Source organism: Cherax quadricarinatus, chromosome 42, assembly GCF_038502225.1.
Source record: "Cherax quadricarinatus isolate ZL_2023a chromosome 42, ASM3850222v1, whole genome shotgun sequence".
NCBI classification, from domain to species: Eukaryota; Metazoa; Arthropoda; class Malacostraca; order Decapoda; family Parastacidae; genus Cherax; species Cherax quadricarinatus.
The window spans coordinates 27,530,507-27,541,939 of NC_091333.1; the positions used below are offsets into that span (position 1 = coordinate 27,530,507).

Sequence of the window (11,433 nt, forward strand, 5' to 3'; positions counted from 1 at the left end):
TGTCATTCTCCGCAGGGGCATAGACACTTACCAAGGATACACGCTTTCCCATCCAAGTCCCATCGCAACACCCTCCCCCCACCCCCCTCACATCTCTGCACTCGCAACACCCTCCCCCCACCCCCCTCACATCTCTGCAACACCCTCCCCCCACCCCCCTCACATCTCTGCAACACCCTCCCCCCAACATCTCTGCAACACAAACGGGCTCGTCTCTTTTATTAAAAGACCCACACCACCTTTCAAACGAATAGTTGGCAGGGTCAGTACTGTATAACCTGCAACCTGCAACACTTCTCCTTCTTTGAAATTGTGTTCTTGAAGGAAGAGAACATCAATTCTATGTTTGCTAAGAAAACTGCTCAACCAATCTCTCTTTAGTCTAGTACATAAACCGTTAACATTAGCAGTCATACACCTAAGGCCTGTTATATTTTCCACCCTTTCCTCTTCTCCTCCCGTGGTTCACCACTTGATTTGTTACGTCTATGTGTCTTCTTTACAGTACCTTCCCATTCGCCTCCCTTCTTGCGATGGCGTCCCTCATGACCCCCCCCCTCCCCACCCCTCCCCTCACCCATCCTCTCAGTTTTTTTCCCAGTCCTCTGTGCCGGCGTCAGTACGTCATCCGAATCTGACGTAGCTGCCCGTTTCCTGGTAACGTTCTTATCCTCCATGTCAAGATCCGAGGAAGCCTCACGGTGTACCTCAACATCCACCTCACAATGAGGTATGAAGTCTCCCGATGTCCCAGTCTCGTCGTCCTTCTGCGGAGTCTCATATTGTTGACAATCCGGACTCAGAAAGTCTCCAGCTACGTCTTCCGGAGACGGAGCTTCCACCACTTGCGGTGACAAGGTCCTTAAAACTTCGTCTAAATCCTCACCGACATTCGTCTCTCGACCAATACTCAACACGTCATGCCGGGGTACCAATCCAGTAGATGGTATCGGCAACGACTCAGGTGCAGGCAGCTGAGGGAAGGACTCACTCTCATTTCGAAAAGCCTGTTCCACCATCTCACTCCACAAACGACCACGCCCTTCCTCTGACGAACGATGCTCACCTTCATCACGTGTGACTGGGGCTACGTCTTCTTGCACAGGTTTGGTCACGCGTCTGTTCTTTTCGCATGCCGCCGCTATGTGGTCATACTCTCCACAAATGCGACACGTACGCCGCTGTCCAGGATATAAAACCATTACCTGTGTCCTAAAATCTTGAAGATACACATATGACGGTATGGGTTGGCGCAACGTCATCTTAAGGCTGAATGTACCTTCCGGCATACCTGTGTAGGCACCCATTATCCACTTACCCTGCTGGGCAGAATGCACAGTTCCATATTTCTCAAATACGTTTCTGATGTCAGCTTCGTTTGCCTCGAAGGGGACATTCCTCAACTTTATCCAGGTATAATATCGAGACACGTCCACCAGTCTCACACGCACAGCAGGAGTAACGTCAAAACACACATCTTGAAAGCGCGTAACCACCGATTCATAAACTGTCGCAGCAAGCAGTTTCACAAATACTCTATGCGCTCCGTTCAGCGCTACCCCATACAATTCACTATCTTGTATGCCGTATGTCTCCCTGATTATCTTGGGTAAGAGTATTTGAGCTGAACTAGGTGTAATCGCACCTCGAAGCAGTTCAATACCAATAGTATTAACGCGTCTGCGATAACAAACCGCCATCTCAACACCAGTAATTTCCCAGCGGTGTCAACAGAGACACAACAACACCTCCTCGTACCACTGCTGTCAGGTTACTGAGGAGCGTCAGGCAAGGGGGTCTACACAGCCCAAGAGCGATGCAGACAATAGAAAAGGAATGTTTAGCCCTTGTGTGGGGTATCTACTCTGGGAAAAGAATTCAAGAAACGTTTCATATACCTAGGGTCAGTCTAGCTTTTAAGTTCCCAATGATAATTATTTCTCTGACTGGTTAAGTCGTGACAGTCAGTAGAAGATTTGTTGCCTTACACCCCACATGTTAGAACTTTTTCCTCGCCTAAATTTGATATAAGTCTTGTCATGCTAGGCTACACTAGTTAAGGTAGGGTAAGTCAAGCTCCCGTTTTTCCCGCCTTTTCTCCCCCTCCCTGAAAGTGATAGTTTGACTGCCGGCTGCTTGTTACTTGTTTAAGGTAGGGTCAGTCTAGCTCCCGCTATCCCGTCCCCTCCCTCTTCTCCCCCCCCGAAAGGTGACGTGTGGGGCTCTGGTTAAACAGTAAATCACTAGACTCACAGCTCCCAACTCTACTGTAAGTACATGCCTGCCTTGTATTCTAGTGGATTTATTGGTTGAAAGCTTCACTTTTGACCAATAATAAACTTAGTCCTTTCGGCCTTGCTCTAGGTTGACTGTTGTAATAATCACCACGTCTTTTGAATATCACACTACCATGGAGAGTGATTATTTAAGCAGTGGGTAACCTGTCTATCTTTCCAGCTTGGATGTCAGAGAGGGTCACCTGGCAATCAACGAGTAGAACAGGAGAAGGACTAACGTCCAGAGACTTCTCCATTTTGTATTGAAGTACCTGTGCACCTGTATGAAATTGCAGGACATAACCCCACATCATTGCAGTGGTAAAGAACCTGCTTTCCTGTCATCGGGATATTATACTCACTGGTATACTGTGAAGAACTAGCCAGTGGATGGTCACCAACACCTGCGACCCCCCCCCATCATCAGCAACGGCTACGATTTCAACAACAGTGTCACCAACACCAGACACCCCTATTAGATATTAGCGTTGAGTTCAAATGTATTTATATTTTTCGTTTTTCATTTTTCTTTCAAATAGGATATACCTTTCATGTGTTGTGCTTTATGTTTATTTTCTATATAATAAAGTGTTTGTCTGTTATTATTTCTTTTTCTATTCACTAATTTTCCTGAGGAGGAGCCAGCCTGAGTAATACTGACTGAAGTTGTTACAGGGCTGAGTAAGCCTTCACAATGGGTCAAGCAGACTCTGTGATCTTGCTCTGATGACTGTAGAAAGAGAAAAATTGAAAAAAAAAAAAAAACAAAATCTGAGTACATCATAGACCACTTTGCATCAGTGTAAGCAAGGAAGGTGCAGTTGTAATTTTTATGTAGTGCCAAAATTTGTTAATTAAAGATTAACGAGCTTGACTTGTATTTTTGAGCTTATTTTATGGTAAAGTTGTCTAATAGATGAGTGTCAGATGTTTGATCAGAGGTGCAATTTAAGTGCTTGTCATCAGCACTATTTTCCTTAGATATGCCCCTGGCTAAGGGTATAATGAGGAGGGGGCCCTTCATTATGCTAACACCTTGGTTCAACCAGACAATCACGAGGAAGCCCACCAAAATTGTGAAGCGATGTGGTACACTTATGAACCAACTGTGGAAGACTTACCTCTAAGTCTGGTTGAAGGCGGTTCTTACGTGTCTCTTGCTTGTAAAATTACCATACTGTACATATCCTGTATATATATTCTTCATATTAATGCTTGCTGTCAGGCGAAGGAAATATATCAGTATATACTCTCTGCTGCCTTTTGCTCGTTCCTGGGCCACTAGACTACACCTGTGCTCCTAATAGGCTTCTTACACTGGTCATATCACATATTTCTTGAAGGCACCTTCCTACAGTGGAGGCACTACAGAATGCTCTATCGTGTTAAAGTACACGTGGAAGGCAGTAAGTTGGCATCTCTCTCTATCAGTACGACAGGTGTTGTGATACTGGTGCCGGCTGGCTCTCACTCTCCTCTCACTCTCCCGTATTCCCGTCGTCAGGACACTCATCTCGACCCTCAAAGGTAAGACTTTGTTGTTTTAAGTATAGCGAAGCAACACTTCCCAGATTGTGTGATTTTCTGGTTAACTTTGTTAGAACAGGAGGTATAATCAGTGTTGATCCGGGCAAAGGAGGATAGCTGTAATTCCTCAGATCAAGATCCCTTTACCACCATCAATGCACCCTCCTTAAAAAGATCTTAAATTGCTCATATTTATGAATATTTTTTATTTTAAAGTTCAGCGTGTATGCCGTCCATGTTGTTCCGTGTTCCGACGGGTGAAACCTTCAGTGATTGCCATATTTTTCGCCCTCGGTTTCTAGGTTTCCGTGCGATAATCTGAGACCTCTGCTGACAGTTTTCAAGTTTTCATCACTGGTGCAGCTTACATCAAGGAAAGTCTGAACTGATGCTGGACTTTCTATGTTACATTTAAAGCAGCAATTTCCGTGAGAAATTTTGAGAGCATTTCTGATTGGCTTCAAATTTTTTAAGTCTGAGTTAGGTAATGTACAGTGAGTAAAACAAGGAACACACCCGGAGTATACATGGAGAAGGCTTCGGGGGTCAACGTCCCCTCGACCCGGTCTGTGACCAGGCCTCGTTGTGGATCACAGCCTGAGATTTAGGTGCCTTTTAGTGCCTGTCCATCGCCTTCTTGAAGACAGCTAGGGGTCTGTTGGTAATCCCCTTTATGTATGCTAGGAGGCAGTTGAACAGTCTTGGGCCCATGGCACTTATTGTACTGCCTCTTATCGTCCTAGTTGCACCCCTGCCTTTCATTGGGGGGATCTTGCATCATCTGCCGAGTCTTGCTTTCATAGTGATTTTCGTGTGTAAGTTTGGTATTAATCCCTCTAGGATTTTCCAAGTGCATATAATTATGTATTTCTCCCGCCTGCATTCTAGGGAGTACAGGCTGAGGAACTTCAAGCGTTCCCAGTAACTGAGGTGTTTTATCGCAGTTATGTGTACCGTGAAGGGTCTCTGTACATTTTCTAGGTCAGCAATTTCACCTCCCTTGAAAGGTGCTGTTAGTGTGCAGCAATATTCCAGCCTAAAAAGAACAAGCTACCTGAAGAGTGCCATCATGGGCTTGGCATCCCTAGTTTCTAAGGTCTCCTTGTCAATTTTGTCGTTTTTGTAGCAGATGCGATTGATACAAGATTGTGGTCTTTGAAGGTGAGATCCTCTGATATTATCACTCCCAGGACTTCTACATCAATTTTTTCCCTCTATTGTGTGGTTCGAATTTGTTTTATACTCCGATATAGTTTAAATTTTCTCATGTTTTCCATGTTGGAGTAATTGAAATTCCTCATCATAGAACTTCATATTATTTTCTGCTGCCCATTTAAAGATTTGGTTGATGTCCGCCTGGAGGCTTGCGGTGTCCTCATTGGAGGACACTGTCATCGAAATTCTGGTGTCATCTGCAAAGGAAGACACGGTCAAACCATACCACGGACGGGGATAGAACCCGCGATCAGAGAGTCTCAAAACTCCAGGCCGTTGCTTTAGCCACTGGGCCAGCTAGCCACAAAAAGATTCATCCCACTAGGAATATTTATACACCATAGGAAGGTTAGCACAGGCACCACTGTGACTACAAATGCAAGTTTTTAGAGACGAATTTCCAGCTAGTGTGGCCGTGACGAACTCTAGCTCAAGTCCCCTCAGAGTCGTCAACATAACTCACGAAATCGTTATGACACGATTGCAAACAAATTATACCAGTGGCTAACGCGACGGTCTGGAGTTTTGAGACTCTCTGATCGCGGGTTCTAACCCCACCCGTGGCATGGTTTGTTTGCAATCGTGGCATTTCAGTTTCGTGAGTCATGAAGACACGGCACTGTGACTTACATCCCTGTCTTTGTCAGATATGAAGATGAGGAAGAGGATTGGAGCGAGTACTGTGTCCTGTGGAACAGAGCTTTTCACCGTAGCCGCTTCAGACTTTACTCTATTTACCACTACTCTCAGTGTTCTATTTGTTTGGATATAAAAATATATAGATCCGTCTACCAACTTTTCATAATATTCCTGTATCAAGCATTTTGTGCGCTATTACACCATAATCACACTTCGCAAAGTCTGTATACTTCATCATCGTTTTGTTTGTCTTCTAGAGCATCCAGGACCTTGTCATAGTGGTCCAGTAGTTGTGACAGGCATCACCGACCTGCTCTAAACCCATGTTGCCCTGGGTTCTGTAATTGATGGGTCTCTAGATGGGTGGTAATCATGCAGGAGTGGTTGTATTAGCCATTTCGACTGAGGGGGTCATTGATGACTTGTCTAGGAATTTAAACTGATAGATTATAGAGGAATGCGTGTTTGTGAAAAAACAATCAGGCTTCAGCACTAGGGTTGAAAAGAGCAGATATTACCAGGAAACCCCAGGAATATGTTTAAAAGATATATTCAAAATAAAGTTGCTGTAAAGGCAAAGTAATTGCTCAACAAACAAAGAGAGATAGTAGAGGGCAACGAGTGACTAGCTCCCTTAAGTTTTACTTTACAAATAGTATGAGTACAAGAAATAAGATAGATGAGCTAAGATTACTTACAAGTGCAGGTAATATAGATATTATCGCTATAACAGAAACCTGGTTCAACTTGAAAGATAGAGAAATGCCTACTGAATGCAACATACAGGGTTATAAACTATTCCACACTGACAGGGTCAACAGGAAGGGTGGTGGAGTGGCGATGTATGCCAGAGATAATTTATACTGTTATGTTATACATGATATAATATTAGTATCATCGGACACAGAATCTGTTTGGCTACAGTTTCTTGAAGGTAGTGAAAAATTAATTTAGTGTGTGATTTATAGGCCCCCAAACCTTGATTGGGAGTGCAGTAAGCTGCTATGGACGAAATTCATAAGGAATCTAGATATGAAAATATTTTGTCAATGGGAGATTTTAACTTTAGACAAATTGACTGGAACAATGTGACAGGAAAACTTGAGTCTAGTGACTTTCGTGATACGGTTCAGGATTGCTTTTTAAAACAGTTTGTGACAGAATCAACTAAAGGAAACATCCTGCTTGACTTGGTTCTTGCAAACAAAGAATCACTAGTTAATAATCTTGAGGTTAGCGATGAACTTGGGAAAAGCAATCACAAATCATTTAGTTTCAATATATCGTGGAATTGCCCAGATAACTGCAATCAAGTCGCTGTCCCAAATTTCCGCTTGGCCGACTTCGAGGGACTGGAAAATTACCTGGGTGGGCTAAATTGAGATGACCTTTTGGGTCAGGTAGGTAGGGTTGGTTGCCATTATGACGTATTTCAGAGCATAGTGCTAGCTGCCCAGACGACTTTTGTACCGAGTAGGGAAAGTAGATCTAACAAAAATGATCCCAAATGGATAAACAAAAGATTAAAATATCTCATTGGCCAAAAAGAGAGTCACATTTAGGCATATCAAAAGAGGGAAAGGGTAGTTTAGAAATCAATATATTCAATTAAAGAGAGAAATAAAAAAAAAGGAATAAGAAAAACAAAAAGGGGATTATGTGGCTAAAGTCGCAAGGGATTCGAAGACTAACCCAAAAGGGTTCTTTCAGATATACAGAAGTAAGATTAGGGACAAGATTGGCCCACTTAAGAGTAACTCTGGTCAGATCACTGACAGTGATAAGAAAATGTGTGAAAATTTCCATACCTTTTTCCTCAGTTTTTACTCAGGAAGTTACTAGCAAAATGCCAGAAAAAATAAATTATGTAGAACAGGGCGATAATAAACTATGCACTATTGGGGTAACTAGTGGCATGGTCTCAGACAAATAGAGAAATTAAAAGCTAATAAATCCCCAGGCCCTGATGAACTGTTTGCAAGGGTTTTAAAGGAATGTAGAGAAGAACTTAGTATACCTTTGGCTAATCTTTGCTATATATCACTACAAACTGGCACAGTGCCAAACAAGTGAAAAATGGGAAATGTAATACCTATTTGCCAGGCAGGTTACAGGTCCTTAGCTTCGAACTATAGACCAATAAGCCTTACCTTCATAGTTGGTAAATTTATGGAATCAATAATTGCCGAAGCAATTCGTAGCCATCTTGAAAGACATAAATTGATTACTGAATCTCAGCACGGTTGTACAAAGGGGCGTTCCTGTCTGACGAATTTACTAACTTTCTTCACTAAGGTATTTCATGAGGTAAATCATGGTATTGAATATGATATTGTGTATAGGGACTTCAGTAAGGCTTTCGATTGAGTTCCACATCAGAGGCTGTTGTGAAAACTTACAGCACATGGAATAGGATGAGAATTTTTTTCCAGGGTAGAGGCATGGTTGACAAATAGGCAGCAGAGAGTTTGCATAAATGGGGAGAAATCAGAGTGGGGAAGCATCACGAGCGGTGTTCCACAGGGGTCAGTGTTGGGCCCCTTGTTGTTCACAGATTATATAAACGACATAGATGAGGGAATAAATAGTGACATGAGCAAATTTGCTAATGATGTTTAAATATCTTATCCTTTGGCTTGGTCTCAAAATTTGTAGATGAAAAATTGTTAATTTTATTGGAAACACTATATTTGTTTCCACGTGATAACATTCCAATGCCTATTCTGATCGGCTTCAACTTTCTAGTACATGTTACGTAGAGGAAGGTTCCTATGACTGACCTTGTAGAGGTTGTAAAGCTCAAGGAACTAGACTTTTTTTGACGGTGTTGATCTTGAAGTCTTGGGCATCTTCAAGGTGCTGATCTCCAGCTCCTGGACCTATTGAGTCTTCATTTTCTTGGAGGGGGTTGGGTTGAAGGTACAATTATTTTGTTCCCTGCATGCATGAGGTACGAAGGGCTGGGAATACGGGATATGGGGGGAGATATGTTTATCATATAGCACAGCGACCGAAACGCATCTGAAGTTCTTATTAATTCTGGAGGATGGAATCCGATCGAAAGACGACACCAATAACACAATTCCTCCAGTGAAACTGGTAAATTGCAAACACATCCCAAACTAATTTGCATCTTCCAACTTACACACAGCAAGTAAAACACACAGTCAATGTGGAGACATTTGTTAGTAAATGCTATTCAGCTTGGACACTAAAATTTATTATTTTTTTTTTTAGGCAGTATTCTGAAAGGCATAAAATATATCAGTCAACAGTGCAGACAAAGAGAGGGAGAGGTGATCGTCTATGTCAGGTCAGGCAGTTGACCCAACAGAAGGTCGGCAACTGATATAGTACACTGAAAGTCAACCATTATCTTTGTAATGTTAAAGGTACAGGTAGGTTCGCCAGGGCGGGTCCTGACCTGGGTCTTGTAATGGTGTTTCTAGTGATAATTAGGGCTGATTCTAAGGATCGTCGCTTGTCTTTTGTTTTCTACTGAAAGAAAAGTTTTGTTTCAGAGTTGTCGTACAGGAACCACGTGTCTATATGCATGTGAAAAAATGGTAAATTGTCACAAATAATGTCAAAGTAACATTTATGAAGGTAGTATTCAGGGAAACTGGTAAACCGGACTTGAGTCCAGGAGGTGGGAAGTAGAGTGCCTGCACTCTGAAGGAGAGGTATACCTGGTGGGTGTTTCGGGGGTCAACGCCCGCGCGGCCCAGTCCATGACCAGGCCTTTCGATAGATCAGAGCCTGATCAACTAGGATGTTACTTTTGGTAGCACGCAAACCGATGTGCGAACCAGAGCCTGGCTGGCCGTGTATTGACATAGGGTGCCTGTCCTGCTCCCTCTTGAAGACAGCCAAGAGTCTATTGGTAATCCACTTTATGCATGCTGGGAGGCAGTTGAACAGTCTTTGGCCCCAAACACTTATTGTATTGTCACCTAGCGTACTCATGACGCCCCTCCTTTCACTGTTGTACCGTCTGCCGAGTTTTTTGCTTTCTTAGGGAATGTGCAGATTTTTCACTAGATAATAGTTGTAGTTTTTTTAACTATAGTGTCAGCACACCTCATGCAACACAGTGATGAACTGAGTGGTGATGAAAGTGTTTCTTCTTTCTCGGGTCACCATGCCTCAGTGGGATACAGCCGATATGTTAATAAAAAAAATATCCCGATTCAGACGACATGACTTGATATAGTTGTAACAGAGCATAAAACATTGTCTAAATAATGTTTTTTGTCTTCTGTATTGTTGGCAATAAACATTCTGGATGTTGATCATTCGTCTCGACTCACCTGTGATTGAACCCGGGTTTGTCGAGTGTGAACCGATGGTTCTTCCACTGAGCTATAAACCACTTATATGTTTTTATATTATTGAACATTACATGGTTCATCATTCGTCTTCCAAGTTCAGAATCTGGAACTTGTTCATTTATGAAGACTGTGTAGATAGTATTAACAATAATGATGTACAATATCGATAAGATGGAGAATTAATCACATGTACAACACCTGACTATATTTATTTGATGACGTTTCACCATCCAGCGGCTTTTTCCAATTAAATGTTGAGATGATAAACTAAGATACCAGAAGATGAGGTAATCAGTCCCTCAGCCTTGCTGACCTATGCACAGAAGACAGTGGAAGATGAGGTAATCAGTCCCTCAGACTTGCAGATCAATACACAGAAGACAGTGGAAGATGAGGTAATCAGTCCCTCAGACTTGCAGATCAATACACAGAAGACAGTGGAAGATGAGGTAATCAGTCCCTCAGCCTTGCTGACCTATACACAGAAGACAGTGGAAGATGAGGTAATCAGTCCCTCAGCCTTGCTGACCTATACACAGAAGACAGTCCAAGATGAGGTAATCAGTCCCTCAGACTTGCTGACCTATACACAGAAGACAGTGGAAGATGAGGTAATCAGTCCCTCAGACTTGCAGATCAATACACAGAAGACAGTGGAAGATGAGGTAATCAGTCCCTCAGCCTGTAAGCAGGTGCTCAGTACCTTAGTACTGATGAATACGAAGGCTTCAGATTCGTTAAGACTGAGGGACTGATTATTTCATCTTTTCTTTTCGTAAATAATTTTTGCATACAGCAAAGAGGCGGGACCAGGAGCTATGAATCGACCCCTGTAGCCAAAATCAGGTAAGTAGTCACACACACACACACACACAAACACACACACATTCGCAAACACACACACACACACACAAACACACACACACACACACACACACACACACACACACACACACACTAGTGATCATGAGGTTCTGTGCTTCGACTACATAGTTGAGCTCCAAGTGGAGAGAGTAGCAGGAATAGGGTGGGAAAAACCAAACTACAAAAGGGGGAACTACTCAGGAATGAGGAACTTCCTTCAAGACATTCAGTGGGAGAGGGAACTGACAGTAAAACCAGTACAAGAAATGATGGACTATGTGGCAACAAAATGCAAGGAGGCAGAGGATAGGTTTGTTCCCAAGAGAAACAGAAATAATGGGAAGAACAGAACGAGTCCTTGGTTCACCCAAAGCTGTAGGGAGGCAAAAACTATGTGTACTAGAGAATGGAAAAGGTACAGAAGACAGAGAACTCAGGAAAATAAAGATATATATATATATATATATATATATATATATATATATATATATATATATATATATATATATATATATGCAAGGAATTCGGAAGAGCATGCGAAATATACATAAACACTGATCTCTGGCTGAAGGAGACTCGAA

General features: G+C 42.6%; 1 protein-coding gene across 1 annotated transcript in view; it reads left to right on the forward strand.

The window, feature by feature from the left end:
* Positions 1 to 3,720: 3,720 nt before the first annotated feature.
* The window catches only part of LOC138853850 (uncharacterized), a 90,365-nt gene continuing 82,652 nt past the window's right edge, over positions 3,721 to 11,433 (forward strand). Inside the window, exon 1 of the mRNA XM_070093170.1 lies at positions 3,721 to 3,803. The gene's annotated coding sequence lies outside the window, so the exon portion shown is untranslated. The remainder of the gene's footprint in view (positions 3,804 to 11,433) is intronic.